The sequence below is a fragment of the Amblyomma mixtum genome, chromosome 10 (assembly GCF_055824585.1).
Source record: "Amblyomma mixtum isolate Tamu chromosome 10, ASM5582458v1, whole genome shotgun sequence".
NCBI classification, from domain to species: domain Eukaryota; kingdom Metazoa; phylum Arthropoda; class Arachnida; order Ixodida; family Ixodidae; genus Amblyomma; species Amblyomma mixtum.
In genome coordinates this window covers 141953867-141980842 of record NC_143021.1, presented here as the reverse complement: position 1 = coordinate 141980842, position 26976 = coordinate 141953867, and the positions used below count along the sequence as shown (strand labels likewise).

The 26976-nt window shown below is 43.6% G+C and overlaps 1 non-coding gene across 1 annotated transcript; it reads left to right on the top strand.

The window, feature by feature from the left end:
* Nucleotides 1-2251: 2251 nt before the first annotated feature.
* TRNAT-GGU (transfer RNA threonine (anticodon GGU)) lies at nucleotides 2252-2325 on the top strand. Its single transcript has one exon. It is a non-coding gene; the product is annotated as a tRNA-Thr (tRNA).
* The last annotated feature ends 24651 nt before the right edge of the window (nucleotides 2326-26976 follow it).

Genomic DNA, 26976 nt, shown 5'->3' with positions numbered 1-26976 from the left:
TTTATGTATTCTTTTACTTTTTCTCGGTAGCCTAGAATGTCTCTAACACGGGTTCTCTAGGAAGTATTCGGAGGTAATACCTTAAATCTTAATGAATGAGTACTCAGTAAAACCCACGATTTGTTTACAACGCTTGGTCCACATTACGGACACACCTGCACATGCTAAGGCTGGTCGCGTCGACACAACACAGGTGAAACAATAAGTTTCAATGGGCACTTCTCACTCGTTCTAACAATGCGCTCCAACTAATGCACAGTTTGGGGCGAAAATAGGTAAATCACTGCTATTGAGAAAACGCGGCGCAGAAAAAAATGCTTAGATGCCGTAGTTCAAGCCATATGCCTTTAAACAATTACTGTACCTGCGCTCAATCTGAGCCCATTGGAGCTATGAAACAATTTGTCAGAACATGGATTTGCGAACACCTGGTTTCTTGTTCATAGGCCGCGATCAGAAATAAAAAAACCACAACAACAGATATTTGCATTAAGCAGAGAAGGGAGAAAGAAATCAAAATGTAAAGGCCAGTCAGAAGAGCAGTTGAAATGATGCACCTGGCTTTGCCTGGAATGTTTTTTAACAAGAGAGCAGAGGTGAAATATTTGGGATAGCATAGCAGATGAAATTTACAGACAAACGCAGCCGCAGAAAAATGGAGCCGCTCAGGACTGCGGCTCACAACAGCCAATCATAGCTGCGAAGCATATTACGCTTGATAAATTGTGCCCCAGAGCCTGGCAGCCCGTGTGCTCCGCGATCCGGCGTTTGTTTTTGTTTTTCGAGGTATTTACGTCGTGCAAAAAAAGAAGAATAAACAGAAATTAATTGTTTGCATTCTTCTTAAAATAGGTACCTATAAGATGAAAAAAAATTGAGTAGGGGGGGGGGGGGGGGGGTGGCCCTCAAGTTTTCTTTGATGTACGTGCAAACTTTTGTCAGACCATGACATGTTCAACGAAAACGTTTAACGATCGCCGCGTACGACGCGGCATCTACGCCGGCCCGTGCAGAAAACAAAAAAATGAAAATTGGTTTTGAGGGAAGGAAACGTCGCAGTAACGATCTCGCGTATCTCGGTAGACGCCCAAAACACGCCATTCATAAGGAAGGGATAAAAGAAAAAGCGAAAGAAGAAAGAAGTGTTGTAGTGGAGGACTCCGAAATAAATACAACCACCTTTCTGTTCCACTGAAACGGGCCGCCGCGGTCGGGTTCGAACCCGGGTACCCCGGATAAGTAGCCGAGCGCCCCCAACCACTGTGCCACCACTGCGGGTGCCCGTGCACTAGCTCGGCAAGTTTTCCGACATATGTGACCTTGTCGTGATCGCTAAATTCGGTAAATTCATCGAGAAGAGCGTAACCGTTCCCAGTGTTCTGAAATAGCTGCCCCTATCACTCCTTAATAACTTCCTTTACACGACATTCCACCTATCAACCAATTGCAAGACAGCTTTCCTTGTAACTAGTAGCGCAAACGGTGTGCTTAAACTAAGTGGGAAGCATCACCAGCCCGGACAAGTGATACTGCGATCTCCCGAGTCTTCCGCATTAGGCTTCGCAGTGTGCCGGACGGACGGACGGACGGACGGACGGACGGACGGACGGACGGACGGACGGACGGACGGACGGACGGACGGACGGACGGACGGTTGGATGGTCGGACGGACGGATGGACGGATGGACGGAACGGCAAGCTTATGGTAGGGCGAGAGCGAATTGATCAATAACTTGAAGCGGGAAAAATGTTGGTGAAATGTTTTAGGGGAATCCCCCAAGGTGGATTAAATTTGTAATAAGGGAGTAATTACTCGTTAGCATCAACCCAAGCGCAGCCATACGGCTACAAAGGAAAGCTATACAGCTTTCTCAGAAACTTCGTTGTTAAAGAAAAATTCGTCCTGGTCCGGGGTTCAAACCCGGGACCACCGCTTCACAGGAGCAGTCGCTCTACCAACTGAGCTAACCGGGAGGTCATGCTTATGGTAGGGCGAGAGCGAATTGATCAATAACTCGAACTGGGAACAGTGTTGGTCAAATGTTTTAGGGGAATCCCCCAAGGTGGAGTAAATTTGTAATAAGGGAGTAATTACTCATTGGCATCCACCCAAGCGCAGCCATACGGCTACAAAGGAAAGCTATAGAGCTTTCTCAGAAACTTCGTAGTTAAAGAAAAATTCGTCCTGGTCCGGGGTTCAAACCCGGGACCACCGCTTCACCTGAGCAGTCGCCCTACCATAAGCTTGCCGTCCTGGTTAGCTCAGCTGGTAGAGCGACTGCTCCGGTGAAGCGGTGGTCCCGGGTTCGAACCCCGGACCAGGACGAATTTTTCTTTAACTACGAAGTTTCCGAGAAAGCTGTATAGCTTTCGTTTGTAGCCGTATGGCTGCGCTTGGGTGGATGCCAATGAGTAATTACTCCCTTATTACAAATTTCCTCCACCTTGGGGGATTCCCCTAAAACATTTCACCAACATTGTTCCCGCTTCAAGTTATTGATCAATTTGCTCTCGCCCTACCATAAGCTTGCCGTCCCGGTTAGCTCAGTTGGTAGAGCGACTGCTCCGGTGAAGCGGTGGTCCCGGGTTCGAACCCCGGACCAGGACGAATTTTTCTTTAACAACGAAGTTTCTGAGAAAGCTGTATAGCTTTGCTTTGTAGCCGTATGGCTGCTCTTGGGTGTATGCCAATGAGTAATTACTCCCTTATTATATAGTATTTTACTCTTATCTTCCCGCGCTTCGAACGATGCCCAGCCCATGTCCCCTTGTACAGCCTCGTTTGTGGTTTTTCAGTGGGCACCTAATGCTAATCTTCCAACAGCTCTCTGATTTACGTCCAATCTCGACTGAACTTCTGCCCTTAAGGACAGAACCGCATTGTCGAAAGTAAGCTTCGGCACCATTATTCGTTTCCAAATACCTCTCAGTACTCTATATTTTTTGTACCCCCATAATGCCCTATGTTTCATTATCCCGTCGTCTCTTCGTCCTTTTGCCCTAAGAGCCTGTTCATGCTTTTCCATGTATGTCTGCCCTTCGTTTAGCCATATCCCGAGGTATTTGTATTCGGCCACTTTGGGTATTTCGTAGCCTTGTATTGTAAGCACCTGACTAGTTGTATAGTTGAAAATCATCACACTTGACTTAGTTGCGCTAACCCTGAATCCTAGAGCGTCTCCTTCGTCTCCACAACAATTAACCAATGGTTGTAAATCTTCCTGGCTATCTAGCTGCTAACAGTACAATATCGTCCGCATACATTAAACCCGGTAGTCGCTGCTGAACTACATTTCCGCCTAATCTGTACGACAAATTATAACCTAGATTACTTTCTTGTAGCATTCTTTCCATATTTATCACATAAAGCATGAACAGCAGCGGTGATAGAGGACAACCTTGCCTTAATCTTTTGTGCGGCCTCGAGCTGTCGTACTTTATCTCCCTTCACATGTAATTTCAACTTTATTATCACGATAGATATCCTGTAGAAAATGAATTACCTCATGACCGATGTCTAAATCTTTCAATATGCTCAAGAGGAGTTCCCTGTTCACGTTATCGTATGCACCGCTGATGTCCATTCTGAATTTCTCCGAGTATCCGATTACTTCTACCCATTACTTCTACCCATTCTACCCATATCAACAGCAAACTCCTGAAAAATACTAGTTCAGTCTCAAGCTCAATCCTGCATCTAATTTTTACCCAATCGTTGGAATCCGGCGAAGTCCCCGACGACTGGAAGATAGCTGAAATCATTCCGATATTCAAGAAAGGTGACCGCACAAATCCGTCGAACTATCGCCCCATTTCCTTGACCAGCATTCCTTCAAAATTACTCGAACATGTTATATCGTCTAACTTAATGAGCCATCTAGACTCAATTAACTTCTTTTATCCCCACCAACACGGTTTTCGAAAACACTATTCCTGTGAAACCCAATTGGCCGAATTCACTCAAGACATCCTACACTTTATGGACAATAACCTTCAAATAGACGCCGTTTTTTTAGATTTTTCGAAAGCATTCGACCGTGTTCCTCACTCGCACCTGCTCGCAAAACTCTCCTCCCTAGGCATTCCTGGTAACCTAATAACCTGGATCGATCATTTCTTAAATGGGCGCATGCAATTCACTTCATGCAATGGTTACCGCTCACCCCTTACCGATGTATCATCAGGTGTCCCCCAGGGCGCTGGATTATCACCACTGCTATTCCTCATTTACATCAACGATCTTTCAGTAAACACAAACGCCAAATTAAGACTGTTCGCGGACGACTGCGTAATTTACAGCCCCATTCGTGATCCGACCGATAGTCACCTACTACAAAAAGATATTGACATAATAGCCACATGGTGCGACCGATGGCTCATGCCTTTAAACCTAGATAAATGCCAACTGTTGTCATTCTCTCGCAAACGCGCAGTTATTCATCATTCATACAATATTAACTCAGTCCCGATTGCCTCAACAACGTCATATAAGTATCTTGGATTACATCTGACATCTTCACTATCTTGGGTGAACCATGTCCAAAGAATATGTTCTGATGCCTCCCGTGTCTTGGGTTATCTCCGACGTAACCTCAAGTCAGCATCTCCCGAAGTAAAAAAGCTTGCTTACCTAACATTTGTTCGTCCCAAACTTGAATTTGCATCATCCATCTGGCATCCCTCTCAAGCGTACCTTTGCACCGAACTTGAGGCCATCCAAAACCGCGCGACCCGTTTTATCACCTCTGAATACTCAAAAGAAAGTAGCATCACTGCACTCAAACATTCTGTCTCCCTCCCCACACTTGAATCACGCCGCATCATCTCACGCCTTTGCCTACTACACAGCTTTTTCTACCATCCGATATCAAAACATCCCCTGCTGAAACCACCGATCCGAACTTCCAGTCGCCTCAGCCACAGCCACCCCATAGCCAGCATCAAGAGTCGTACTTTAGCAATGAGCAGTTCCTTTTTTCCTGACGCAATAAACCATTGGAATGCCCTGCCCAACGACATAGTATCATGCAACGATCGCAAATCATTTCGCGCGAAACTCACCACTCATTTTCAGAACACGTGAATCATTTGCTGGCCTTTACTTTTTTTCTGTATTTTCCCTGAGTTTTTCTTGTATTTTTCTGTGCTTTCTTGGCTTCTCTTGTTTTTTATTTTTATATAACCACTTGATACTTTTTATCTTTATTTTTAGTGTTTGCAGTTGCAGTGTTTCTTTTATTGTCTATGTTTTCATCATGAGTGCGTTCACACAAAACAATTTGTAACCCCCTCCTTATGTAATGCCCTCGGGCCTTTAAGGACGAAATAAATGAAATAAATGAAATGAAATTACCGCATTTTTAATTTCACCGCCTGCATTTTAAGCCTGTTCATAACAGATGTTATCGTAATCGGACGGAATGATTTTCAATGTTTCAAAGTTTATTTCCCATCTAACACTACAGATGGAGGAATAGTAGAAAAAAGCTGCCCTTGGGCAGCTTGACGAGTCTACAATCCTAATTATTGACAGGGAGGCAACACAAGTGTTTATACAATTTTAAAAAACAAGCACATCAAGGAAGCACCAGAGAATACACTAAACAGCAATATGTATACACAATGAAACTTAAACCATGTTATTCAAAAACCAATTATGTAATTCATGACGTGAAAAAGAAAACAAATCGAGGTTAATGTGGATATACCTATTTAGAAGAGATGGAAGAGTGTACTGAAGGCATTCCCTACCAAGATTTAATCGAGGGTTTGGCACTGTCCAGTCTTCGCCACGCCTGGTTGGATATACTGATTCGTTTTTCCTTAGTTGTGCTAAATTTTTAAGATTTGTAACATTTTTCCTGATTTCTGTTTTAAAAGTAACACTGAGGCGATATTTATAAAGATTATGTGCTTTAATAACTTTTCAATGAGAAAAGAAAGCTGAACTTGGATGTCGGATTTCGGAGATATCTTTTTTGCATTAAATGTATACGTTCAAGGTTAGTGAATGTTGTAGTGCCCCACACTAACTTGCAATAGTTTAAATGCGAGTTCAGTATTGAATTGTATACCAGCATCTTAGTTTTTGTGGGAAGTATGTATTTTAGACGGCCTATAACACCAGTGATTTGAGCTATTTTTTCCAAGATATAATTGTCATGATAATCCCATGACGTACTGGCACAAAATATAACCCCGAGGCATTTAAACTGCTCAATAATTTCTACATCCCACGAGTTTAATATAATATTATCGTGCGGTGGTATAACTATTTTTCGGCCTAAATATGGCAGCTTTGGTCTTACTCTCGTTTATTTGCATTAGGTTAACTGCAGACCAGACCTCATGAGCTTTCATTGTGGCATTACATTGTTTGATTAGTTCATGAACATTTTCACCTGAAAAAAATACGCTCGCATCGTCGGCATCGATGAAAAACTTTGTATTATCGGTAATGTTGACAATATCGTTTAGGTAAATATTGAAGACTAGAGGCCCTAGTTCATCTTATCTCCTTTCGTTTTGTAAATCAAATTCATTTTACTCTGTCTCCAGCTGTGCGAAATTTGCTTATTTTTTATGACTATCTCTAATGCTTCTATCAGCGCTTCCTTGCTTCTTGGGCCAAGTTCATTAATCAGCTTAATTGTATATTCGTCTATTCCTGCGGATGTGGTTTTAGGAATATTTGCTTCCGCCTTTTGCAGTTGCGACTAGTCAGTTCTAAGCTGTTCTCTACTGCGCTGTCCTGTGTTGCCGCCTCACTTGAGGAGATTACCCATTGTCGTTGCTAAAAGACGCAGCTATAAATAACGTAATGTAGTTCACAGCATCGTCTCCCTCTAAACATTATCCCTCAGCATCTTTAATCTGTTCCTTTTTTTTCTGTTTCCCAACCAGCTTGTATGGTTCCGGAATTTTCTTGGCCCCCCTTTATTTGCCTCGCGAACTTCAACCAGCCATTTATCAGAGGACTGCTCCATTTTAGCCTGGACTAGGACCTGAACTTGCTGTTTGTTTTGTGGATAATATTTCCATTTTTCGCCTATTTCCTCTTCAGATAACTGCGCCCTCTTTGCTTCTCTGTGTTCCCTTGAAGCCACCCGTCGTTGTTCGATGGCCTCCTTGATTTAAATATTCTACCAGCTTCGTGGCTTCCTCTTTCCTCTCCAGCGGTTTACTCCTTCCAGTTGCTTCATTTTTGTAGCGATGAGTAGTTTAACTGATTATAATCCTACTTTTCCATGGGGCGTTTCTCGATTACTTCTTCTATATCGGCTGCTATTAGCGCTGTTTGTTCATTGTTTAATTTTGCGTTGCCTTTTGGACTTCGCTGCATTTCTCTTTTGACCAGGGTTCCAACTGTAGACTAATACCTTTATGATCACTTCCTAGGCTGTACTTCCCCTCTTCGTCTATTTCCATTACTGCGAGCTTGCTATAGATGCCCTGCGACATTAGACAGTAGTCAATGGTTGTCTACCTGTTACGGAATTCCCACGCGATTTGTCCGTCGTATTTAGTTTCTCTATTGACAATAACTAGGCTGTGCCGCTCACAGAAGTCTAGCATTAACTTCCCGTTACAATTTGTGTATCCATCCAGATCCTCGATGTGGCCATTCGTGTCTCCAAGCAGAATAATATCGACACCGTCTCCAAATTGCTTTATATCGTCATCGAGGCACTTAACTAGATCCTTGTTTTCTTGCCTGCATTTGTCCCCAGTCCCTAAATAAACTACCCTAGCCTTGCCTCTTTAGCAGCAATTGTACCTGATACCCAGATATGTTCTTTGCAAGTTGATTTTATTCTTTGCCAATTTTTTCATTGACGTATCAGCATACCTGTAATTAATTTGATGATAAACTTTAACCTCCATCAAATAGTTCTCGATCCTACACGCGTACAAGGCTCAACAAAAAACATTCTTGATTTGATTTTAATCAGTGAACATTTCCCCGTCCATCGTGTTGCAACCCACGTCATCGAAGGCATCTCAGACCATAAAATCCCAGTTTGTGAATTACCGCTACAATGCACCATGACATGCCACTGTCCAACCACCACCATAAAAAACTTTGCAAAGGCAGACGACGCAGCTATCCTAACTTATCTCGCCCATGAATTCGACAGCTTTGCCGAGAGCGCATCAGATAGATCTACAAACATAGACGCTACGTGGCTTATCTTTAAACGCGCTGTACAGTACTGTATGACTAACTTTGTCCCGCTCAAGATCAAACGCATCGCTAAAAATAACCCTTGGATCACTAGAGACGTCATTCACGCGCAGCGTCATGTAAAGAGGTTACGCAGAGCTATCAAGACCAAAGGTGGTAGTCATGTGAGGAAATCTAAATTAAGCAGTGCCGTTGAAAAGCTCAAACAGGTCACGAAACAAGCGAAAGACTACTACTTCAACGTAACTTTCCCAAGTTTTTTGAGAAATAATCCACACAGGTTTTGGAGCCATTTTCGTGACCGTAAAACGGTGCAGTCCGGTCTCTCTGTAGAAGATAAGGCCAATACTGCTAATATGTACAACGATTTCTTCTTTTCAGTCTTTACTAAAGATAACGGCATCATCCCCGACTCCTGCAATTTGCCCCTGCTAAATATTGAACCTCTCAGAATTACCGATGACGGGATTTTCAATCTTCTGCTGAACCTAGATCCAAAAAAATCAACAGGTCCGGATGATATTCCAAATGAGTTTTTAAAAAGATATGCCGAATGGTGTAGCAAGTACCTTGGTATTATCTTTCGCAAGTCTATTTCATCATCAAGGCTGCCCAGAGACTGGAAAATGGCAAAGATCATACCTATTCATAAATCAGGGGACACTACCTCACCCTCAAACTATAGGCCAATCTCTCTTACAAGTACATCATGTAAAATTTTGGAACACATAATTTCGAAGCACATAACCTCATTCCTGGAGCGCAATAGTATATTGACACCCCATCAGCATGGATTCCGACGCGGGTTATCAACCGTTACTCAACTAACAGAGGTTGTACACGATCTAGCACTTAATATTAATAACTGTAGCCAGACAGACATAATATTGCTCGATTTTTCAAAGGCATTCGACACTGTATCACACAATAAGTTGCTAGGAAAACTAAAAACTGTTATCGGGGAAGGCGACTTACTATCTTGGTTAGAAGAGTTTTTGTCAAATCGGTCTCAGTTTGTGGTTTTTGAGTATGTTTCATCCAAAACAGTTCCAGTAACGTCGGGCGTTCCTCAGGGATCAGTCCTTGGTCCATTGTTATTTCTGCTCTTCAGCAATGACATAACTAATGACATTGATTGTAACATTAAGCTCTTCGCAGATGACTGCATTCTTTACAAAACTATTAACAACCGCGAAGACCATCTGTCGTTAAACAGTTCTCTAAAAAAAATAACAGAATGGTGTAACACGTGGCAAATGACAATAAACACTAAAAAATCCGTTTGTATGACAGTAACAAGAAAAAAATTCCCGTTTTGCTTTTCTTACTCTGTAAACGGCGTTCCATTAGCGAAAACTAAACACCATAAATATCTAGGTATTACGCTGTCTTCTGACCTGAGGTGGGACTCTCACATTGCTAACATAACGTCTACTGCTTTACGGAAACTTCTCTTTATCAGGAGACGCTTGCGGTCCGCACCAGTATCTTCTAAACTCCTGGCCTACAAAACCCTTGTAAGGCCAGTCTTAGAATACGCGAACACAGTCTGGTTCCCCCAATCAATAACTAACATCACAAAACTTGAGGCTATACAACGCAAAGCCCTACGAATAATTCACAATAAATACAAGCGCACAGATTCCCCAACATTGCTTGCAGCTTCATCCGGTCTCCAAACATTATCCGCAAGAGCAAAACAAGCGCGCTTAAAATTTTTGTTTCAATTATTACACGAGCAGTACAGGATAGATGTGAAAAAATACGTGACGTACTCACAATCGCCACCTTCACGGCACAAACATACGAACACACTAACCGAGTATGTATGCCATATTGACACGTTTAAGCATTCCTTTTTCCCTCTCTCCATTAGTGAATGGAATCGCTTGGATCGTAACATCACCTGCACTCAATCCTTATCATCATTCGTGTCGCAGATCGAGCATTTGTCGTAATACACAGTGGCGATGCAGCAAACGTGACTGCAAATCTAGGCAAGAAGACAACCCCTTCTAACTTGTCATGTATGCGATTTTGAGTGCATTTTGAAATTGTGCCTACCATTGTCGAAGATCTGTTCTGTATATCCTTTTGCTATGCCAATTCACTTTTCCCTACCTTTGCTTTTATGCCATGTTTGCTGCCTTTGAATAATATGTTTATATTTGTTTTTTGCACTGTACTAATTGCCCCTGCTATGGTCTTGCAATAAGACCAGCAGTATTGTAAATAAATAAATAAATAATACCTACACCTCCTCCATTTTTCTCCCTTGTTGTTCTATTGCACCCTACCAAGTCATAGCCATCGATTAAAGGTGAATCTTCTAGATCCCTTAGATGTGTCTCGCATAGAGCGTACACACCTACTTCTTCGTCCTTTAACTGCTGCTCTATTTCTAGCCATATCGATCTCTTTCTACCCCCTTGCATGTTTATGTAACTGATCTTGGCGTTAAATTTCTTTTCCGTAGTTTTCTTTCTGGGCCTCCCAGTAGCCATATTGTTGGGTTCAGCCGCCATTGTTACATTTACTACTTCGCTTCTACCCACTCCTACGCCCTTAGCCACCGTGGACCCCCTAAAAAAGCTACCGCTCGGCCTCCTAGACGCCAGCCTATCTCTTCTCCTACCCTTGCACTCAAATGGATGCCATTTCGTCTAAAGCCACTACCCAAGCCTGCTCTGTGCACTTCCTTGTTTATGTCGACCACCTCAAATCCTTTCTGGAGGCTTACTTATCTCTCGATTAGGACTCACAACGTTTTTAGCGCCCTCTCCATTCCTTCCTTGTACCTCCGGCTTTTTGCGTACCACGATCTGCGCTTGCTGTGCTATCGCCCTTACACCGTCAAGTCTCACAGCTAATCTTTTCACTACTTGTGCGGCGTCACCATTGAGGACATCATTTAGCCCCGCCGCTACCACTACCAAGTTACCCCTTGCAACATTATCGGCAAGTTCACTTTTTCTCTCTCAGTACCTCGTCCATTAACCTCCTAAGGAATACCCCGACTGCTACCCGCCTATCACCATTTACACGCTCCAGTATAGCTCTTTTGCGGCGCCTCATGTTTGAGTCACCAGCGATAAGGACAAGAGTACTCTCCCCCTCCCTGCTAACTTCCGGATCTTGCTGCCTCTTATCAATGACTGTAACTTCATTCTTAGGGTTTAGCTTGTATCCCTTCTCAGTATCGCCTCTAGACTCCCCAGCTGCCGCCTGTGTGTAGCTCTTCCGGTCTCATCATGTCTGACCTACTTTGTTATCGTTGTCCATGACAATGCAAGACCCATCCACGTGGCTGGAGCTCGAATGTCCGCCAATGGGGCATCCAATGGCGGTGTCAGCAATTTTTTACTCCAACTGACCAAGCTGTTCTTGAAATTTGCGCTTCTCTGCCCTCTCTACCTGCAACTCTCTTTCTAGAGCATCCATACGTAGCACTAGTTTCGTGTTCGCCTATTCAGCCCTATCCAGCCATGCACCTAATACGCAGCATTTGCACACAAAATCTGCGCCTTCGGCCTTCTCCACCGATTCGAACTGCGTTTCTTTTAAATTCACCAGCGCCTCACACTCCTTACATTTAGCCTTTAGTCACTTAACCACCTAAGCAGAACTCGATTATTGCTACCACCTAATGATAAGATATTTACAGGCTCAAAAAAACACTTGAAACCACGTGCAGAAATAAAATAAAATTCTGCCTACCGCAAAAGACGATCGATCACTTGGAAACGAAAAACTATTTTTGTAAAATATTTAAGGCACAAATAATTACTGAAATACTCTAGCTGCCGGCAATAATATACTCGACCGATTATAGGTCACTGACCTAAATTCTATTCTTTTTGCTGCACTTCCCCTAACAGCCTAAAAACTAAACACTTCCTACTTTAAAAATATTAAAAGAAAGTACTCATCTACTTTATGCAGTCGCATCGCTCTCGCAGTCGACAGTCGGTCCGGTCTCCACGCGTGATCTTAGGAGCACCTAAACATGCGTCCGCACAGCACGGCTGTCAGCTGTCACCAGCGCCAGCAACTGTCACGAACTGTCAGCAGCGCTCAGGCACTGCCGCACGGCGGCGAAGTGCGACACCTTTTGTGGGTGGAACTTGGGTAGAGCGGCGCAGTGATGCTTACCGCTCCGTCTGTCCCTGCTTGCTATGGGGCGGCAGTTCGCAAGCGATGATCGGTACGGCTTCCCGGTGAAGTTTTCGCACATGTGTTCCTTGCTTTAGCCTAGCTGCTCGAACGCATGGATGCGGAGCTCGAAGCGCGGCTGCGTGCAGCCACCGCTTAGGTAGACTTCGAGCCTTATCAGCACACGCCATACCAAGACCCACAGGACGACGACAGTGACGACAGCAGGGACTTGTCGGCGCAGCAGCCGCAGCTAGGAAACTTGCAATGGCGGGCGCAAAGATCTGACGAGGACACGTGCTTTGTGAGCAAACGGATTTCCTTCACCACCGGAAGTACTACATTACTTTCAAGAAATGCGCTGGATTCTTACCTCTGTACACGTGTGTTTTAAAAAATAATAAGTGATCAATAAAATAGTATGTCAAGCAGCATCGGTGCTCAGTTGTGGATGAATTAGTGCAAAAATTGCCCGTTACGGCAGTGGGCAGAGGCAATGATAAGGCTCGCCCAGTCCATGGCCCGGGTGGCCCAGTTTACGTCACTGGCCTGGGGCGGAGAAAAACGCGCGGTGAGGCGTCGCCCTAATCGTCTGGGTTGAAAGTTTTAAAAATTTATGGTAAATTATTGGTTCCACGGGCAGCTTTTTGAATCGGACTAGAATACTCGCAGAGATCACCTCTGCGGAGCTGTTGCAATAGAATATGATTGTAGAAATCATTTCAGGGTCCCATCAACCGAAGGAAACGTCACAAGTATCGCATGCTTTTTGTAAACATGGTAGGTACTTATTCTATGTGCACGCTCATCGTTAACACTGGTTAGTCCAAGAAGATCCTTACACAATTCAGCAATCAATTTACTGTGTCTTTATCGCCCTCACGTCTGCTACTTTGTCCACAAAGACGTAAAACAAAAGGTTGCACCTCCTCTCTCCGTTTTCAAGGCTAGCCCCTCTTTCTTTAGTTCTTGCCAAAGTTTCATGCATCCGGTGTTGCTGCTTCTCAACTGCGGTTAGAGCCACGCCCATAACATCATTTTTTTCAAGTCCTGTCACCATAGACAAAAGACGTGTTTTAAGGGCATTTACATCAAGTGCAAGTTGGTTTTGTGTCGCTTCAATAGATGTCAACTTTGACATCATAGCCTTCTGACCCTCTAACTGATCTGTTAGTTCCTTGCCTGGTTCCGGGTTCAATTCAATATCCCTACCACATAACAGAATTAACAAATAAAACACAGCACCTCGTAAAAGAGCAAATTTTCGCTTCACGTGCACACGCTTCGACCGCAGTGATGCAAGTGTCCGAGTTACAGCAACAGAAAAAACAATACGGGCTGGAACCGGCAGTACAAAATATGTTTTTTTAAGAACATGGTAGAGAGAACCAACCTGCATAAGCAGTAGTAAGTGCGTGAATGCCACCGTCATGTTGCCTATTTCACACCCCGCTGAGCAAGTGCCACTCCGATGAATTTGTAGCTGAAGTTCACCGCCGCTAACACGTTGTTTGTCGCTGAAGTCCAAAAAAGAGTCGAATATTCAAACCATGCGGTGCACCTCTCGAAGTCCGGTGCCGCCGATTGTAAGCCTGGGCCGCTGGTCGCATCCACACGGCAAGAACCGGCAGCGAAGTCCGGATGGGCTATTCCCGAACCAGCGTCGATGGAAACAACCTGCATAAGCAGTAACAAGTGCGTGAGTGCCACCGTCATGTTGCAGGTTCTACAGCCAAAACATTCGGCTCCCAACTTTCCGTAACCATATGTGACCAGTTTTTCTGTCATGTTTTTAACGAACTCATAATTGCTAACGCTTATTTGGACACAAGGGAGAAAAGAATACATACGAACAGTACAGACGCCAGTCCAGCGGACGTTTACTGAAGAAAAAATATGGAAAAAAAAACTCTCCTCAAGATGCTGAGAATCACGCACGCGCAGGTACGATATCTCAAAGTTTCTCTGAAGGTACAATATCTCCTATTTTAGACAGAATGACAGATGGACTGCGTAGAGAATTTATCCTTCTTTATCAATGCCGCACTGAAATTTCACTCACTTGGGGCAAGTCATATATTGAACATTCAGATCGACGCTTAAATGAACAGCTGAGAGAGCACCGCTTGGCAGCGAGATCTTTATCAGCTAGGAGGAATCTCGCTGACATCTGCAAACGGTGTTTTAAAATATTATACCGTGACCCTATACCCTGTTCACCTATTTTTCAGAAAACGTGCGTAATAGCCACAGTGAAAACGCCATCAGAACGAGAAATTTTTGAAGCGTTGTGTGTAAACAAGGATCAAATTGTATCAGCAAATCAAGAAATATCGTAGCTTAAGCGCGGCACCACTACTGCACGTGTATGATTCTCAGCAACTTGAGAATAATTTTAGTTCATGTTTTTTGTTCAATAAACGGTAAATAAAGACTAGCGCCTGTCCTATGCGTGTGTGTTCTTTTCTCTCTTGTGCGCAAATAAGCGCTAGGAAGTATGATTTTAAATTCATTCAGACCAGCCCAAGTTTCTGCGTTATTGGTTCATACCTTCGTTAAGCACCGCATACGCAATGTCTTCATGAGTTCCGGTTTTTTTATCGAATAAAATGTTTTCCTGTAACCATTGAAAGTTTTATAGAAAAAAATCTGCTTACGGTCTCAGGATTACTAATACATTGCTGATGGGGTGAATGTGGTCTACCGTCGAGAAGCCACTCCGGAGCCAATAAATCCCTAGGTATATAGTGTCAAAAATTTGTTGCAGTGCCATCATGCGTTACCTTTTAAACTCCTTGTAAACAAGCAATAGAAACCTTATCGAACTTTAATTTGTTAATTTTTCAAATATTTTTCACTCCACCTTTATGCACCGTGACACGATTTGCAATGATACATTCATCAATACTGATATTTGTACAGGGTAGCTTGACTAGTAAAATGGCTCTGCCATCAATGTATTCCCCATTTTTATCATTGTTCCTTTTAAAAGTGGTCTCACAGTTGCAAAGGCTGGTTACCAAAGTTAAGCATACTAAACCATTGATAATATGTAATGATGATCTAAAACCGCTTGTTCATGTCGCGAATGAACCTGTTCAATTAAAGCTACTGTTTTATACTTTTTGCTTTTCATATCTACCAGGCTTGGAGGAGAATATTCTTTTATGTTTTTTTGTTAATTCGCACTAATTTTTTGATTACTTGAAATTGGTTTCATTATACTACGCTGAATTTTTTTCAATATGAAAGCGGCAATGTGAGCTTTACGGGCGTGTTTGTATGAGGAGTAAAATCGAGGTCCTGTGAGATTAATCTTTTCCAGACTGATTTTTAATTTTTTTCGTAATAAACAACTGTTTTAAAGTAAACGAGTAGTTTCTCATAAAAATCTTCATATGCTCTGAAAACATGTATCATAAGGTATGGAGAGCGTCACGTTTCCTGTCTCCTAAAATCGCCTACACAGAAACACGTGGCAGAAAACATCTAACCTCTCTCCATCTTCATCGTTTTTTCAGCAATTATATGGAAGCTAATGCTGCTAGCCTGAGCGTTAAGGCTTTGTTCCCACTTGAAATTTTAAACGGATAATTTGGAGACATTGCTGAAAACCGATACGTTCTACAAAAGGCGCTTGAAAGAATACCCATGGGAGAAAATTCAGGTGCAATGGACACAGAAACATTCCCACGGTGTTTTTTAGCCTATTCTTGAATCATCAGAAAAAATGGGCGTGCTTAGGATCCTAAAAGCTTTCAATTGATTTTTTATTATTCAAAACAAGTTTTAGAAAAAGCAACCACTTTAAAAAAGATGACATACCTGCAAGATGGTTTACGGATTTGTTGCTTTTCGAAACTGCAGAATTTTCATTCCTATCCCAGCCCGCCACCTATTGATATAAGTCACCAGGAGGATAATAAGACAAGAACTTAGTGTTTCCTGCAACTTTAACTGTTCTCTTTTACTTTTCGTTTTGTTATCTTCGATAAAATCCTATCTGTAAGCCAGCTGTGAGCCGTTCCTCGATAGAGGAAGCAGACTACCATCCGCATTGGCGCGGGTTTTTTAGCGTTCACATTACCATTTCATAATGTTTTTCTTGTGAAAGCCAAACTATCACAAAACCGGAAAATAACTGCTTCTTTACGGGAAGGAATGGTTAGCAGCCGTATCAGTGACTAGAAAAATTTGCCCGTATATGTACGGCCACACGTTTGTGTCGTTGCAGAGCATCGTACAATATGCTCGTTACCTTTCCTGAAAGATCCATGAAGCAGCAGTAATGAGTTGGCGGGCCCTTTGTTAACAGAAGTAAGAGATTTGCGTCCTATGCAGGTGTATTCGTTAGCAATCAGTCAGCACAGAGGCCAGCCGATTCGAATGGGCGAGACATTCTCGAGATTTCCTCGGAAGGCTACCGTTGCCAGACTGGAGACTTCGGGCCCTCTGAAGCTGCCGAAAGGAAGCTTCTACTCCAGTTTCCCACTATCATGTACGTATTAATGGAACACTAGGTTTTAATTAAATTATTTATTATTTAGCCACCCGAATATCTAAGGAGGGCAGTCCACGTCTCTTGCATTAAGTGCCTTGAGATAAGTCCACTGGGTTCAGCTTGCATTCCCTGCGTGCTGAGGGTGTCACTAAGGCCGCATAAAACCGCGATATGGATTGCTTAAGGCTCATATTTACTTCACCAAATAAGGTTTGCTGATCATTGCTCGTTGCGCTTAGAGCTCAAAATGTGTGACACCGTATAAAAAACGAAAAACAATGCTCTGTGCAAAACCGCACAGGAAGGAAAAAGGCCTCTCCCATACCTGTCCATGTAGACCTCTCCGGTGTCAGCTGCGGCCACCAATCTTCGCAAACTTCTTAATCTCATTTCGCCACTTAATTTCACTGTCAACCCATGCTGGGCTTCTCTTCCCTCGGAATCCAGTCTTTAACCCTTAGGGACCATCGTTCATCTTGTCTTCGTATTTATTACTTGCCCTGCCCAAGCCCAGTTCTTCCTCTAGATTTCGACTAGGATGTCAATAACACGTGTTTGATCCGTAGCCCACTCCACCCTCTTCCGGCCTCTCAACGTCATACAAATAATTTATGTTTCCATATCCGGCTGCGCTTATTTTGAACTATTTTCGTTAGCGTCAACGTTTTTGTCCCATCGGTGAGTATCGGTAAGATACAGCGGTAAGATCGGTATCGGTAAGATACTTTTCTCTTGAGCGATATTGGTAAGATCTCATTGATGCTCTGAGAGAGCCTGTCAATTACGCTCCACCCTATTCTTATAGTTCATTCACTTTCCTGATCCGTATCCGCAAGTAGATGTATTCCCTGAATACATCCAGCACCTCGCTACCAATTGTAAACTTCTGTTCCTGTACAAGAATATAAACATTGTTTTGGTTTACTGCACATAACTTTGGGTCCGCAATACAGCTACACCATTATAATTCATTGATATTGTTTGGAATTGAAATCCTCAAAGGTATAGCAAGGCAATGTCATCAAAGAATCACAGGTTACTAATGTACTTGCCATAAACTCTTATCCCCAACACTTTAATTTTATGCTGTGTGTCTCTGGATGAAGCCGCGGGAGTTTAAAGAACGACCCTTCGTGTATATCGAACAGCAAAATTTTTTGGTGTTTTGCAGAAGAGTTATCGCAAGTCAACGCTCGAATCTCACCGTCGGCGCGCCTGTGCTCTCCTCTTGTCACTTTCTGCACAATGAAAGGTCGGCGCTCTACCCCTCAGTGAGTGATATTGATCAGTTTTAACGCGTGTCATTTGTTTTACACATTTATCACATCTTCGTGTTAGAACGAAAGTTCTCGTATCCATTTGAAATAAAACACCTACAAATAATATTACTCTTTCAATGGTGAATGTAATTATCACAAAAACACCTGCGAAAGTTATGGTGCGAATACAACATCACCACCATGCTGAATTACCATTACGGCCTACTTTGCTGCTTTTATTGTGGATTTGGTAAACCAAAGCCCTGCTCCTAATCAATGGCGTAGCTCGTGGAGGCTGCATGCGGGCCAAGCGACGTGGTGATGCAGAGCTAATTGGAGCCCCATGCATACGGAGTGCGCTTGTTGCACGCGATGGAAGAACCATGCACACTTGATGAAAAAAAATATTGGACGGGAGACTTGGGCTCTGCCCCTCAAGGTATGAAGGGATAGCGTAATGGTTTAAATACGATACCTGATAATCCTCATATCCCTCCTGGCGCAGTGGTGCGGAATTTAAGCGATGCGACGCTGTCTCCGATGGCAGGTGCTCCCAGTGGCGAGCCTTGTGTAAACAGGTTGCTCTTCCCGGGCGAACAATTATTAATTTAACTGACGGCTGCAATGGGGGCGAGTTTCCTCACTATCCGGAGGAAGGTTGTGAAGACGCCGCAAGGTTACGTCACCCAAGGTGGCCCACCTGTCTCCTACGTTGCTCTCTGGAGAGCACTTGCCAGAGCCACGCTGGTGCTCTGCAAAAGCCATGCGACATATTCAAGGCATGAAACGGACAAGAGCCCGAGGATGAAAAAAAAAAAAATTGGCAGAGGTTCACCTTGGTTAAGTCCGGAAATTACAAAAGCAACTTCATCCGTTTCTTCATCCCGCATCCGCCGTGTCTACCGCCGCTCTGCGCCGACGGCACGAGCTGGGGCTCTGTTTATACAACTGGCATGACGTCACTCCTACCGCAGCGCCTCTAGTGGCAGAAGCGAGAGGCTCACCGCCCGCCGTGTCTACCGCCGCTCTACGCTGACGAGCCGAGCCGGGGCCCTTTTCTTCCACAGATGGCGTGACGTCACTCCTACCGCAGCGCCTATAGTGGCAGAAGCGAGAGGCTCACCGCCCGCCGTGTCTACCGCCGCTCTACACTGACGAGCCGAGCTGGGGCCTGGTTTTTCGCAGCTAGTATGACGTCACGTCTAAGGTCCCGCTTAAGGTCAAACGTGTCCACCGCCGCGCTACGCTGTAGGGCTCAAACTGTGAGCAGTATTTCTTTCGCAATAAAAAGTCGCCGGAGAGGGCTCGCGAGTTTCCGCCCATGGTTGTTGCTTCTCTGGTGGATGTAGAAGTGTGTTGTTTGTCTCAGTTCAGTTCTTCGCAACACAAATAGGGATTTGCTACTTTATGCTCTTAGGTGTTTGAGAGCGCCTTTAAAAAATTCAACAACAGTCTTATTGCCACTAGCCTCTTAGCTGTTGTATCTTCAGGAAATACCACTCGAAGCGACGCTGTCGAAAGACATGCCATCTCCCTCGGCTGCTTACCCGAAGGACGCGGGTTCGATCCCGGCCGCGGCGGCCGAACTTCGATGGAGGCGAAATTCTAGAGGCCCGTGTATTGTGCGATGTCAGTGCACGCTAAAGAATCACAGGTGGTCGCAATTTCCAGAGCCCTTCACTACGGCGTCCCTCATAGCCTGAGTCGCTTTGGGACGTTAAACTTCAATAAACCATAAACATGCCATCTGCAGAGGCCGCTGATATGAGTCTCGTGCTCAAGCAAAAAGTACGGGTGTACTCGTGCCAAGCGTTGTGCCTCAGTGGCACGGCTCGAGTAGATCAGGTGACGCCAAGATGCGCATTTTGTGCTGCCTTGCAGGTGTTTAGGCATTGCCAGTGTGCAGTCTGTGCAGGAGAGTAGATGCAGAACAATTATGCGGTTTTGATGCTGTTTTTTTCTCCGTCTACTGCAGTGTCATCTTAAACAAATTAACAAGTAGACTAGATTTTTTGAAGCTCTTCCTCGGAGCTCAGGTGTAGCAGCGCTACTATGTTTACTTCTCTCCCCGAGCTTTTTTTTTCAGCACTAAGCTTATAAGAAGGTGTCCACTATGGAGCCATGTAAACTCGTTTATTTCATAAAGATCACTGTCATGCCTGCACAAACAGCAGTGGCACAGCTGGCCTAGCTGGAGTACAGGCACTGGTGCACTTGTTACAGCTCCTCCTTACTGCAGTACTACTGGAACTCGTGCTTTTCATTCGTGTTGTCGATTGGTTGACCAAGGTGCTGGTGCCACCAGTGCCAGTCCTGGTGCTCCCTCGAAGAGAAGCTAAATACGCACTTGTAACAGGTAAACAGAACGCGTTGAAGGCACTCGCTGCAGTTAGATGGAGAATAAACCACAGCAAACTCCAGGGAAGATGTTGTAACTGTAAAGAGGCGACTGTCACAGTTAATTGATTGTAAAACATTTTATTCGCCGGGAAGAGCTTGGCAAGAGGTCGCGTTAAGTGGTCGAGAGTACATAGCCCTCGACGACTTTGTCAGCCCACTCCACCGCCAAAACTTGCGTTCTGGGGTCAGAGCTAGCCAGCACGGTCTCCCCCCGCTCGAGAGAAGGAGCTGTAACTAGATCACACGGAGGTGGCTCTATTTTGCAGTCCCACAGGATGTGACAGTAGGTAGCACGTTGGCCACAGTGTTTGCAGTTTGGGTTGTAAAGATCTGGATAAATGTGCGCGAGGAGTGATGGGGTGCGTATCGATCTCGTCTGTAGACGACGCCACATAACCTCTTGTTCTATAGTAAGTCTTTTGTCTGGAGGGGGGAAAATTCTCCTCTCTAATTTAAAATGATTGGTGAGATCATGATATGTGATCATTGAGTCCTTCGTGAAATTCAGGGAGCCAGACTCATCCACTGCCCGGTCGACGAAACCTCGGGCTTTATTGTGGGCTGCCTCGTTCCCCGGATTCCCCGAACGGGCTGGGACCCATATCAATTCGGAATAATTCGGTGAGAATTTGGTTGCGTTAAGGATTCTAAGGGAAGTGTTTGTAATTCGCCCTTTAGCGAAATTATTGATACCCATTTTGGATTCGCTGAGGATGATGCTCCCTTGGGTATGTGCTAGGGCGAGGGCTATAGCCACCTCTTCTGCCGTTTCAGAGGACTTCGTTTTGATTGTCGCCGAGACGATGTGGTCACCATTCTCGTTCACAACCACAATTGCAAAGGCATTGGTATTTTTGTATTCTGCCGCATCTACATGTGGACGGCCACAGTCGTTGTTCGAACGGTGCCGCTCAACAGACTAGCGTTGATGTTGATGTTGATCGCCTCATAGAATGGCGCATACCCACAGAGGGGGATCGGCCAAGAAGAGAGGTGCATGGAGAGTTTTTGGGATTTTTTTGTTTGGTTTTGTTTTCTGGGGAAAATAAATAGATAAATTAAGTAACAAATAGAAATAGCAGAATGCTGGGGAAGAGAATCTTCAAGAGAAAGCAGAAAGACTAAAAAGAAACAGGACAAGCATAACGCGCGCAGGAGCTGGACTCTGCAAGATCTTTAGCAGAGGCAGTTGATAAATAAATAAATGAATGAAAATAATAATGATAGTGACGGGGAATAGAAAACAAAGTAAAAAATTGTAATGATGTGTAAAAATAAATAAATAAATAAAGAATAAAATATTAGCAAGGTAACCGTTTAGATTCTAGTAAAAAAAATTTTGAATGGCGGTAAAAACAGACCTGTGGCTGTAACCAAGAATGGTGGCCCCAAATGACAATATGATCAGGCTGATCAAACTAAGGCCAAGCTGTTGCAGTGGTTGCTCTAAATATCGACGTCTCATCATGGTGAAGCGTCGACAAAACAACAAAAAATGGTTCTGTGCAAATAAAAATTTAAGGGGGGGGGTGGGGATCCGGCAGCGCAGCCTAGTTAGAGAGACTTGAAGCTGTCGTGAATGGCATGATTTCCTGCTCCACGGATACTGAAGATGCAGGAAATTGTCAGATCTCAAAATTGATCCAGATGTCATGCCTAACAAAATGATTCTCCGAGACCTCGCTGCTGTGATGTACGCTGTAGCCGGGAGGATAGGTAGCACGGGGCCATTGAGGGACGCTTTTGCCAGGGTATCAGCCACTTCATTGACTGTCACACTCCTATGACCTGGTACCCATATCATATGTAAAACGCTCAAATGGGGAAGAAGTAATGATAAGAAGGTGTTGAGGATTGGAGAATCCGTAGCTGAGGCAAGGGACGAGCACAAAGAAAGTGAGTCGGTAATGACTGCCACTGCGGAGAAAGAAGGGTCTAGTTTGCGAAGAGCAAGAATGACCCCCAGAAACTCCGCTTGGAAAATTGGGGTGAAACCCGGAAGACGCACAGAAAAAGACCAATCCAGAAGCGGGCAATATATTCTCACTCCTGCCTTTTCATCACATTCGGAGGCTCAGTAGCAATCATGATGGAAACAGGTAGGCTTTGTAAATGGTCTTCTAATAATCCGTTTAAAATGCTTGATGGTAAATGTTTTGCATTCTTCGGGAAACTGTCATCATAGACAATTTTCACGGAAGGCCCACTGTTTTGTGTCGGAAGTATGTCATACAGGAGTACATTTCACGGGTGAAGTAAAGTTTGTACCAGTACTACCTGCGGTGTATGAAATCGAGGCCAGTGGATTCCAAAAAAGATAGTCGGCTGGCAACAAAACACAGACGAGGAACGGTGAAAACTTGAGTCATATATCATGAGGTACGTCTGAACAGTGAGAAACTTAAATCTGGATACTAAAGGTGGAATTCGAGCTTCAAAGTAAAGCACGTCGTCAGCAACAAATTTAGGGAGGCCAAGGCACAACCGTAGAGCTTCCCGCTCTAAAAGAACAAGCGGGCGAATTTTGTAAGCAGCTGAACCAGAAAACAGCACTGATCCAAATTCTAACATTGGTCGGACGTACATAACATAAATCATTAAAAGTGCATCTCTCCGCATTCCAAACCGGGGATTGCTTAATCTAAGCAACATGCCCAGAGCACGAGTGCCTTTCGCTGCAATATGGTCAATGTGAGAGCGCCATGTGATCTTGTCGTCATAAATGACACCAATATATTTTAAAGACTGAACTTGGGGAATAATTTGTAGCTTGTAAGTTAGAGACAGAGCAACAGGATCTTGGAGTCGAAAAACAAGGATAGCCCATTTGTTAACATTTAAGGTGAGTCGTAGGCCACCCAACCAACTCCCAAGCAAGTTCAGGTACGATTGCAGACGCACGTAAAGAGATTGAATGTCAGGAGGAGCCGAGAAAAATGCAATGTCGTCCGCATAGACGAACGTGCGAATTTCGTGATGACTGGGAATAGAGCTCAGTAGAATGTTGAAGAGTATGGGCGAAAGGATTGCCCCCTGAGGAACACCTCTAGTTTGTTTATACCATCTAGAGTTGACACCATGGAGTGTGCAATAAAACTGCCTGTTATGTAGGAACGCCGAGATCCAAGCAATTAAGTAGTGTGGAAACTGCAGAGTCTGCAGTCTTTGCATTAATATGGTGTGTTCCACACTGTCGTAAGCTTTGGCTACATCTAATGTAACCAAAGCAGCCTGCAGTTTTTGACGCCGCGCAAGAATTCGACTCTCGGGGTAAACATGGGCATTCCATATTGAACATTTTCGACGGAAACCGATTTGACAGTGACTGAGGATATTTTCACTATCCACAAACTCCGAAACACGTAGGAGCAAGACCCTTTCAATTAATTTAACCACATTGGATGTCAATGAAATAGGTCTAATATATTCCAGAGTATAGCCGCCGCCATTATTTTTAGGCAAAGGAATCACTTTGGCGACTTTTCATTCAGGAGGAATCCAAGCATGTTTGATGGAATAGTTAACTAGCGGTAATAAACAGTTAGGACACTCCTCAAAGAGGATCTTTATAATTTTTGACGTTACCCTATCAGGTTCAGGAGCAGCTGATAGCAACCTCATCACTATAGGCGAAAGTTCTGAAAGGGTAACCTGAGGGACAAGCTTAATCTGATCCAGTGACGCTACACACACGGAGAGCAAAGGTAGTGCAGACGAGAAACGCTTCTCTAATCCTTTGGCAATGGTTTCAATGGTGTCTGTAGCTTCTTGCGGAGTCAAGACACATGAAGGAAAATTACCTGGGGCCGGTATCTTTTTCCGCGAGTGTAAAAACCTGAAAAGTGCACGCCGGGGCAATCAAACCCCAACTGTGTAGCTTACATAACAAATATTCTGTCAAAGCCATTTTATATAATGACAACCGGGGTGCGGTAGTACCACTTTACCTCATCTTTAGAATGGTAATAGTGAGTGACCGATCGCAGACTGCGCTCCAGCAACTGGCACATTTATTACAAATAGTTAGGTGGCCAAAGGAGCGAGGACAGTCTGTGTTAACGTCTTTTACTGGGTGATGAAAATAAAGACCTCGTCCCTTTTCTTTGTTATCCTTCATTCAAGCGGTGACAATCTCTGTGAAACTGCAGCTCTGAGGCTTGACAAAGCACTTCCCCGTGGAAGAGCCACAGGTTACAGTGGAGGAGTTCGGGGCCAATGCTCATCGTCCCGTATGCGACAGTTGCATGAATTTATTTTGAAAATCTCAAGAAGTGTGTGGAGAAGACAGGCCCGCTAATAAAATTTTATCAAAACGAAACACTCCATGAATTTCACCGGTTTAAGGTGTACACATGTGGGCAGAGTGGACGGAATTGAAAGTTTGTTACGATGCAGCTACTAAGCGGTCGTTCGTTGGTTGAGCCGTGTCTCCGCCATCGATGTAACCGAGCCGAACACTTATTAAATAAAAGAATAAAAAACATTGTCGCGACTTAGATTCGAGCCACTGGCGACGCGAACAGATCATCTTGCAAAAAGATTTGCCGGGCTAGTTGGTTCATTTCTTAAAATTCATTTCTGAAAGTTCATTTCTGAATTTTAAGATCATCTTCTCTGGCCACCGCACGAGATCACAATGCCATTGCCACATTTTTTTCTCTTTTGCATTGAGATCAAACCGGCTAACTCACCAAATGTTTTTTTTATTGTCATCATCATTAGCCCCGTTAGGAACACTGCAAGGCGAAGGTCCCTCCCTTGTCTCTCCAATTAACAATGTTTGAAGTTTGAAGTTTGTTTTATTTACATCATAGCTGTGGGTAGGTCCGGGTAAAAAGTGATCGCAGATCACTTGAGGGACCCCTGGACCACCCTTTACATGGCATACAGCAACAAACATAGAAAGATGGTCAAACGCTTGAGACAAAGACTTTTTACACAGACACAGTTACACATACAATATATTTTATACATCATAAAAAAGAATATACTTAACAACGTTTTCTTGCTTATTTAAACGCAGCTTTAATTTCGCGCAAGCTGCTTTTGGAAATATCAATATTCATGGATTGTAATTGGTTTAATAAGTATGGCATATTGTATCGTAGCATCTGATTGCCGTAGTTGGCCCGACAAAAAGGAATAGACCATTTTTCTGTATTGCGCAGGGTATAAGCCAGTACAGTTTGAGTGAGGCAGGTCAGGTCTAGAAACGCTCGATTATTATATTGTAGAGATTTCTTGTATCTGGTTGCTAAGTAATATCGGTACAAGCTATGGACTGGTATAATCTGGTAGTGTGAAAATAAGTGATCAGTAGGGGCATGGTAGTCAACATTGGCAATGTAACGGACAGCTTTCTTTTGCAGCATGTAAATTTTATGCATATTTGTTTCTGTTGTAGTGCCCCACTGCAAAAAACAGTAGTTTAAATGTCACAAAAAAATGGCGTTATATATCTTTAGCTTGACTGACACAGGAAGGAAGTTTCGAAATTTAGCGAGAATACCAACACACCGTGACAGATGAGCGATGACAGAATCAACTTGGGCGTTCCAACTCATGTGATTGTGGAAAAGTATTCCTAGTGTTTTAATCATGTCTTTAAATTCTATGTTGGTTCTCCCAAGCTTTATGTCGAAGTTCTGAATAATTGCTGATTGCCTAGCATGAAAAAGTACGGCTTTAGTTTTTTAAGTATTTAAAAGTAGTACATTATTTTCACTCCAGGTTTTTAATCTATCCATTGCGTCATTTATAATTGGAATGAGAAGCTGTATTGAGGTGCCTTGAAAAAATAAACTTGTGTCATCTGCGTAAATGACATATTTTGGCTTATCATGTATTGTAACTATATCATTTATATATAATATGAACAGGAGAGGCCCTAAAATGCTGCCTTGCGGTACACCGGTACAAACTGCTTGCGATGATGACAGATGGGACCCTATTTGGACTTTCTGATAACGATGTTTAAGGTAGGACTTTATAAGGCTTAGGGGTGTCCCGCGTACGCCATATAATTCCAGTTTCTGTAGTAAAACAACATGATTGAGGCGGTCGAAAGCCTTTGAAAAATCTATGAAAACTCGGATACAGATTTCTCGATTTTCAATTGCATCCAGTATGATTTTTTTTTGCGTTAATGACGCCGTTTCGGTTGATTTCCCGTGGATAAAGCCATGCTGGGAAGGGGAAAGAAGATTGAACTTTCAGCAAAAATTAATTATTCGTTTGTAGATTATTCTCTCTAATCCTTTTGAAAAAACAGGTAATATTGAGATTGGTCGATAATTGGACATATCACTTTTATCTCCTTTTTTGTAGACAACAATAACTTTTGACACTTGCATTAACTTTGGAAATAGACCAGTAGAAAGGGCGAGGTTGTAAATATGGGTGAGAACAGAAGCTATGCAGTCAATTACGTATTTTATCGGCGCAATTTGAATGTTATCTATATCACAAGCTCTGCTATT